Source organism: Dipodomys spectabilis, unplaced genomic scaffold, assembly GCF_019054845.1.
Source record: "Dipodomys spectabilis isolate Male_0828 unplaced genomic scaffold, ASM1905484v1 ptg000420l, whole genome shotgun sequence".
In the NCBI taxonomy this organism is placed as follows: Eukaryota; Metazoa; Chordata; class Mammalia; order Rodentia; family Heteromyidae; genus Dipodomys; species Dipodomys spectabilis.
In genome coordinates, this window is record NW_024871097.1 from 3093108 (window position 1) to 3101358 (window position 8251).

General features: G+C 37.0%; 1 pseudogene; it reads left to right on the forward strand.

Moving 5' to 3' along the window:
• The first annotated feature begins 527 nt into the window (after positions 1 to 527).
• LOC122097256 lies at positions 528 to 6176 on the forward strand (annotated as a pseudogene).
• Positions 6177 to 8251: the final 2075 nt, after the last annotated feature.

Here is an 8251-nt window from a genome sequence, read left to right on the forward strand (position 1 = left end):
AGGAGAATTCCCAGTCATCTTGGAGCAAGGGAAAGAAGTCTCTAGTGGCCATCCCTTCAGACTGACAGGTTCTCCCACATGCACAGACCTCCCTGGGCCAAGGCCTGAGGCTAAAATCTTGCTGGGGACACTTGCAGGTAGTCAGTCGCAGTTTCTTCCTGAATATGGTTGATAAATTGAAGGTGCCAAATCAGAACGACAAACAAAACACTCAACAGAAAGACACAAATAAAGAAAAAGACACATACTGAGGGTTGTAAATTGCCAAACAGAAAGTGCCAGACTTAGATGGAATATTCTCCAAAAAATGCCCACATGAAAGTGCCAGACTACAGATGGAAAATTTCCACAAAAATGTTGCACTAAACAGCAATTCACCCAGATGGGGACTGGGGAATTCTCTCACAGACCCCATGGCAGCCCTATAGTGTGTCCTACAAGACTCTTTGCCAACCAGAATACAGATCCCGCGGGAAACCAGAATTACAGGTACAGAACCTGCAGGCAACCAAAAATAGAGAACGGTAATGACTCAAATTACTGGCCGGGATTTTCACGACTCCATGCTTTGGGGTCTGGGTGAGTTTATGGGGGGGGCATCCCGGATGAGCCCCCAGATGAAGTGTCCAGATTTTGGATGCCCCCTAACAGACCACCAGAGACGATGATCAATGCAAACAGCAAAGAGTCGTTTATTGCAAGCTCGAGCTTGGTCCTCTGCACACTAGGTAACCGGTGGCGCTAAGAGGCCCTGAGCACAAAATTAACACAACTTTTATAGTATCAAACAATAAAGGTAAGGAGGTCTCCACACAAGCAAGTTCAGAGGGTTTCCACACAAGCAAGTTCACAAGATCAGGGAGTTTAGGTCCACCCTGATGGCACTACCCTTTTTCTGATGGAACAATTAGGCAACTGTTCTATTCCTTAAGGGTGGGAAGGATTGGTGGCAACCTGTGGTTTTTTGAGAACTGTTCCTCTTTTGAGGTTATTCTAAGGGAAGCACAGCTACAGGTTGGTGGGGTTAATCTTAAAATGGGGTTATTGTAGCTCTTCACTAGGTATTTTATTTTTTGTAGAGCCATTACGAATGGAGTTGCTTTCCTGATTTCAGTCATGCTTTTCTTATTGTTGGCATACAGAAAAGCCATGGATTTTAGAGGGTTAATTTTATACCCTGGTACTTTGCCAAAGTTTTGAATCAACGATTAAATTGAGAGTGGAGTCCGTGGGATTCTTTAAATACAAGATCATGTCATCTGCAAAGAGGGAGAGTTTTACTTCATCTTTCCCCATTTGGATCCCTTTTAGGTTTGCATCTTGTCTTATTGCCGAAGATAGGTATTCTAATACTAAATTGAAGATAAGTAAAGAGACTGGACATACTTGTCTGATTTCTGAGTTAAGAGGAAATGGCTTTAGTTTTTCATCATTAAGTATAATGCTGGCTGTAGATTTGTCATATATGCCTTTATTGTATTGAGGCAAGTTCTCTGGATTCCTAATTTTTCCAGAACCTTCATTGTAAACGGGTATTGGTTCTTGTTAAATGCTTTTTCTGCATCTATTGTGATAACCATGTGATTCTTATTCTTGCTCTTGTTGATGTAATGAATTATATTAATTAATTTGCATCCCTGAAATTAATCCTGTTTGATCATGATGAATGATTATTTGGATGAATAGTTGAAGTCCATTGGCCTAAATTTTGTTGAGAACTTTTGCTTGAATGTTCTTCAAAGAAATGGGTCTATACTTCTCTTTCGTTGATGATTCTCTGCCTGGTTTTGGGATAAGGGTTATGATGGCTTCATAGAATGAGTTCGGTAGTGAACTTTCTCTTTCAATTTCATTGAAGATTTGAAGGAGTATTGGTGTGAGCTCTGATTTGAAGGCCTTGTAGAATTCCACTGTAAATCCATCTGATTCTGGGCTTTTCTTCGATGGGAGGTCTCTTATTGCTGTTTCTATTTCAATGCTTTATACGGACCTTTTAAGATGGTTCAACTGATCTTGGTTTAGTTTCAGCATGCCAATATTTGCTAGGAAATGGTCCATTTTTGCCAAGTTCTCAACCTTATTAGCATAAAGTTTTGAGAAGTATTCCCTTATAGTGTTCTGAATCTTGGTAGTTCCTTGCTGAAGTTTCCATTCTCATCTCTGAATTTATTTATTGAGCTGTGTTCTATTCTTTTTCTATGTTTTGCTAAAGGTCTGTCTTTTTGTTAATTTTATCGAAGAATCAACTCTTTGTTGTGTTGATTCTTTGTATGTTTTTTTTTAGATTCTAATTCGTTTAATTCTGATTTAATTTAATGATTTCTTTCTGACTACTGAATTGGGGTTTATCTTGCTGCTCTTTTTCAAGGAGGTTCAGATCTGTCTAAATTTTTGATTTTAGCTCTCTCTAATTTGTTGATATAGGAACTCAGAGTTATAAAATTGCCTCTGAGTACTGCCTTTGCTTTGTCCCAGAGGAGCTGGTAATTTGTATGTTCATTTTTGTTGAATATCATGACCATTTGAATTTCTTTCTAATCTCTTCTGTGACCCACTGGTGATTCAACAGTGTGTTGTTCAGCATCCAAATGTTACAGGACTTTCTTTGGTGGCTTTTGGTGTTGAATTCTAAATTTATTCCCTTGTGTTCTTAGTAATGCAAGGTATAACTTCAATATTTCTGAATTTGGACAGGTTTGCTTTGGACCTAAAATGTGGTCTATTTTGGAAAATGTTCTGTGTGCTGCTAAGAAAAACATGGATTTGATGCTGCTGGGTGAAATATTAGGTAGATGTCTGTTAAATATAGTTGTTTAGATTTGTGGTTTCTCTGTTGAGTTTTTGCCAATTTGATCTATGAAGTGGGGATAGGGGTGTGAATTAATTAATGTCTTTGGATCTATGTGAAAATTGACGGAATGTAGTGTTTCTTGTATAAATTTGGGTGCTCCGTGGTTTGGTGAATAGAGATGTAGAATTGTAATATCCTCCTGAAGGAGCTATCCCTTAATTAGTATGTAGCATTTTTTTATCTAGTCTCACTAATTTCAATTTGAAGTCTATTTCATGTGATATTAGGATTGCAATTCCCACCAGTTTATGGGAGCCATTTGCCTGGTAGATTTTGTTCCAGCCTTTCACATTCAAAATGTGTTTTTTTATGGACCAATTCTGACTTCTGAAGGCAGAGATAGAAGGATCTTGCTTTTTAATCCAACTAGACAGTCTATGTCACTTAATTGGAGAGTTAAGTCCAGAGTTAGGAATGAGAGGTGTTTGAGAGTTCCTGCAATGTTATCCACCTTCTTGGGAGCTTCAGTGACTGGATTCTTCCTATGGTTGTTGGATTCTCAGTTTGGGTGCAGTTTCTTGGCCTTTATTGTGGTCTTGTTGATTTTCTATGTGTAGGCATCTTTAAGTATCTTTTATAGGGCTGGCTTGGTGGAGATATACTGTTTCAGTTTTTCTTTGCTATGGAAGGCTTTTATTTCACCTTCGGTTATGAAGGAGACTTTAGTTGGTTACACTGTTCTTGATTGATAGTTGTCTTTAGATCATTGCAGGCTCTTCTTGCTTTAATTGACTTGCTGCGACATCTGAGGTGATTCTAATTGGTTTCCCTTTATAAGTGGTTGACTTTTACTTCTTGACAGCTTTAAGGAACTTTTCCATTGTCTGAACTGATCCTGTGCGAATTATAATGTCATGGTGGGATATCCTATTCTTGTCTGGTCTATTTGAGGTTCTAAAAGCTTCTTGTATCTGAATAGGCCTATCTTTTTGCATGTTTGGGAAATTCTTTTCTAGGATCCTATGAACAAAGTTTCCTAGACCATTAAGTTCTGTCTCTATTTGATCCTCCACACCCATTATCCTCAGATTAGGCCTTCAGATGGTGTCTTCCAAATGGTGAATAGATGTATCATATTTTTTGGATTTGTCTTGGATAGTTGTATGTTCTTTCTCTATAATAACCTGGCTGTCCTCACTCCCTCAGATTCGATATTCTGCATGGTCTAACCTACTCTCAAGACTTTCTATATTTTTTTCTTTCTTTTCCTTCTAATTGGTTGGCATTGATGGCTTCAAATTCTTTGTTGGAACTTTGTTTATGATCTTGTATGAACTTCGTTACTTCCTTAATTTTGTGCTCAGTGTTTATTCTAAAATCACTTAGTTGATTGGTTATGGTTTCCTTGAACTCCCATTCCTTCTGTTGCGCTCCATTCAGCATTCCCTTTGTGATTTACCTGAATTCTTTCAGCTGTCTGTTTATAGGTTCCATGAAAACCTCTATTGATTTTTGTGTATTCTCATCCCCCTTTCACAATTCCTGTATAACTCTTTGATTAGCTTCCTCACGTTCACACAATTCCTGTCTTTCTTTTTGACTGTTCTCAGCCTGCTCACACAATTCCTTTATTGCTCATTGACTCTTCTCAATCTGCTCATGCAATTCTTATATCACTCTTTGAGTAGTTCCTCATGCTCACGAGATTCCTGTATTGATCTTTGGTTTGCCTCTTCTCTCTTCCTATTATGCTCATCCTGAGACTTTTGCAAGTTTTCAATCATTTCATTCACCTTGTTTAGCAGTAGTGTTTGTAGAGCTTTTTTGGAACTCTCCTCTGGATTATTCATTAACTGTTCTGTCACTTGATTATCATGAATGGGAGTTGAGATTCCCAGATTTGCCATTTTTCTTGTGTTTTCTGTCTTGTTCTGTCCGTTTGGTATGAAATAACATTGTGTGCTAAAATAGTATTCCAAAGCAAGCATCAACTAGAGTCCTGTATTTGTACAGTCAAAATGGCTGCAGATAAAATGTAGTTCAACAAATACAATCTATTCAAACAAGTATGGATTAACTTTGAACAACAGAGAAGAATTTGGCAAACCAGAAATTATTAGGTTTAGGGAAATATGTGGGAGAAATAGGCTGAGATGTATGTGGAAAGGTAAAAGGAGAGTGAATTTAATCAAGTCCTAATTCCAGGGAAGGAAAAGTACTGGACAGAATGTTAAGAGAGAAATTAAAAAAAAAAAACAACAAGAAAAAATGGAGAAAGAACAATTGAAATTTAAAAAGTGAAACTCAAAATTATGTAAATGGAAAGAAATGTTATTGAGAGAAGAAAAGGGTAGGATGAGAGGAGGGGAGGAACAGAAAGGAAATGTCAAAACCTAAAAAATAAAAATCCTTAAAATTAGTTACTTGAAAATTATATAGGTATAAAGAGATAATACTGCTATTAAAGAATGTAAGCCTAAGAGTTTGTGAATAGAGTAATAAATTTCTGGATTATGTGTGTACCCAATGGGGGATAACATATAATAATTGATGAAGGTTATATATCTGCAGCTGCACAGAACAGCAATTAAGGCATGCAAAAAAGAAAGAGAAAAAATGAAAAGAATAAAAAAGAGGTCAACGTAAGCTACATAAAATATAATTTCACTCTTTCTTGTCTACTCTCCAGCCACCATGAGGGACAGAAGAAATGGTTTTAGAAGGAAAAGTTTCTACTCTTCCCATTTTTCAAGAGACCGTTCTCCCCATAAAAGGGAGCATCCATTTTTCAGAGTCACCTGGAGGTCGAAAGGACTCTCCACACAACAGAACTGGCTCCAGTTTCAGCAGCAGGGGTTACTCTCCAGGACAGAGCAGAGCATATTCATTCCACAAGTCTCAGCATAGTTGTGGTGCCTGAACTGTGGCCCTGGGCACTGTCCCTCAGCTCTTCAGCTCAAGGCTAGCGCTCTACCACTTGAGCCACAGCACCACTTGCAATTTTTTTTTTCTTTTTGCTTGTATGGTGCTGAGGAATCGAACACAGGGCCTCATGCATGCAAGGTAAGCGCTCTGACACTGAGCTACCTCCCCAGCCCTCTAGTCAGTCTTTGAAAACATCACAAGACACGTCACCTTCAAGGTCTTCAGCAGTTCCTTCATCAAAGGTTTATCGGCAACACTCCGAATCTTTCGGGATGGTTGTGAAAATGCTGATTGAAAAAGATCGTTCATTGGAACAGTCAATACAGTTGGCACTGAGGTAGAATTTACATGAAATAGGTGAGTGTTGTGTTGAAGAATTGAAGCATTAAATTGCAGAGTATGATAATTCTGCTCAAGAGTTTGGAGAGCATTTTTAGAAGAATTAGTGTTTAGGTATAATAAACATTAAAAGAAATCTTTCTAGATATAACCCCCCCCCCCTCCTCCACCTGTGGAACTGTGTAAATCTTTAATATACGGGACTTTTGTGATGAAGAGCAATATTTTATTTGGCCATATTTCCAATTCAGTCAAGGGTCTAAAATAGTCTTTGAAAGATACTTTAGCTATAATTTTTTTCTAAACATAAAGTCACTTAATTCATATTCCCCCAGCAACTCCCCGTCTCTCCCCCTCAAATGATGGTTAATTTGCTAAGATTTGGTAAAGCAATCCTGGAGACTAGCTCTTTGTACTTTCTATATTCTACTTTCTTCTATAACATATGCTGATTTGTTAGGTCATTTGAGTGTAATTTATAGGTAGAGATCATTCCACTTAAAATGATAGTCTTTTGCATTCTTGAAGCAGAGATCGCCATGTGAAAACTGTACCATTTTGAGTTGTGAATTTTTTTTTTTTGGTAACTCTTTTGTTAGTCCTTTAGCAAGTTGAGGATATCATCCTAATAAACAGTATCCTGGTATCTTAGTGTATATTTGCTTTCAGAACAGTTCTCATTCAGCAACAATACAACTTTCAAAATTCTAAATCATAACTTCAAATTTTTTTCTCAAAATAAATAACAGTGTTTTCTCTTAAAATACTCATGAATGTTTGGAGTACTGTAGCTGATCAAATCTTAAATATCATACAGTAAGAATAAAAGAAAGCAATTTCAGGTGGAAGATGAGTATTTTAAAAATGAAATTACTGCAATAACTTTCTGCAGAAAACCTCAGCAAATATAGGAGATTGGAGTTTAACATTTTCATAGACCCATACTGGTTTAAACCATTTTTCAAACTATTCCTTTATTAGTCTCTATAATATGAGTGTTTTGTTCTGCTGACTTTTTTGGGGGGGTTGGGTTCGGTTAGGGGGCCTGAACTCTGGGCGTGGACTCTGTCCCTCAGCTCTTCAGGTCAAGGCTAGTGCTCTACCACTTGAGCCACAGCACCACTTCTGGCTTTTTTCTTTTTGCTTATGTGGTGATGAGGAATCAAACCCAGGGCCTCTAGCATGCAAGGCAATCGCTCTACCACTGAGCCACCTTCCCAGCCCCTGTTCTGCTGACTTTTAAATGTCTTAATCTTCAAAAATGTTCTTGAAAGAAACAACGGAGAATTAGTAAGTTAGCAAGCAATCTGTGTGTGTACCAGTCCCTCATGAGTGAGCCAACCAAATCATGAGTTAGTTAAGAATTTAACAGGGACCATTAGAATATTCCATTTATTTCCTGGCCATTTTCAGCATCCTGTGCATTGAACCAAAATAAAATTTTGTAGCATTAGTTAATACGGAAATTTTTAACAATTATATTTGTTATTACTGCCCAATTGCATTATACTCCCATTCTTTTTCCATTTCTACCATGTTTTCACTTCAATTCTGGCCTAATTCTATGCCCTTTATTGTTGCCTTCATCTAAAAGTACCTAAAGTTTACATTGAAAGTGGAAATAGCAATATAAATAATTTTAATGTAGCTTATGATGCGTGCTTCAAAATATGTGTTATATCATTTTACAAGTTTTGATGAAAGCCATTTAAGTTTTCTAAGACCACCTTAATTTTCCTGTCTTTGAAACCTAACTTCTTAACTTTTCCATCATTTATAAACTATAAGCCCAATAAAAGTTCCATATGTTATCTGCTATTCTTCAGTGTAAATAGTGATGTGTTGCTCACTTTAGAAAGATCAAGACATCATTGATGTTGATTTTATTTTATCCTCTCAGTGTTTTTTCCCTTAAATATTCTATTCCCAGAATTCAGTTCCTTTAATCAAGATTTTATTACAAGTAAAATTTGAGACACTACCATAGGCAGAGGAGTTATTCACTTTATTGAAATTATTAAGTGTTTACTAACATATATTTCAGTACAGGCACAAGCATTTAAAGCTGTTATAGCTTGCCATTGGCAGCATTCTGATAACCTTGTCAGTGTTTAACAGCAAAATGCTCTTATTTGAAGATTCTTGTTTTTGAATAATGCCAAATGATGTGACAAAACTTTTATTGTCTTACCATAA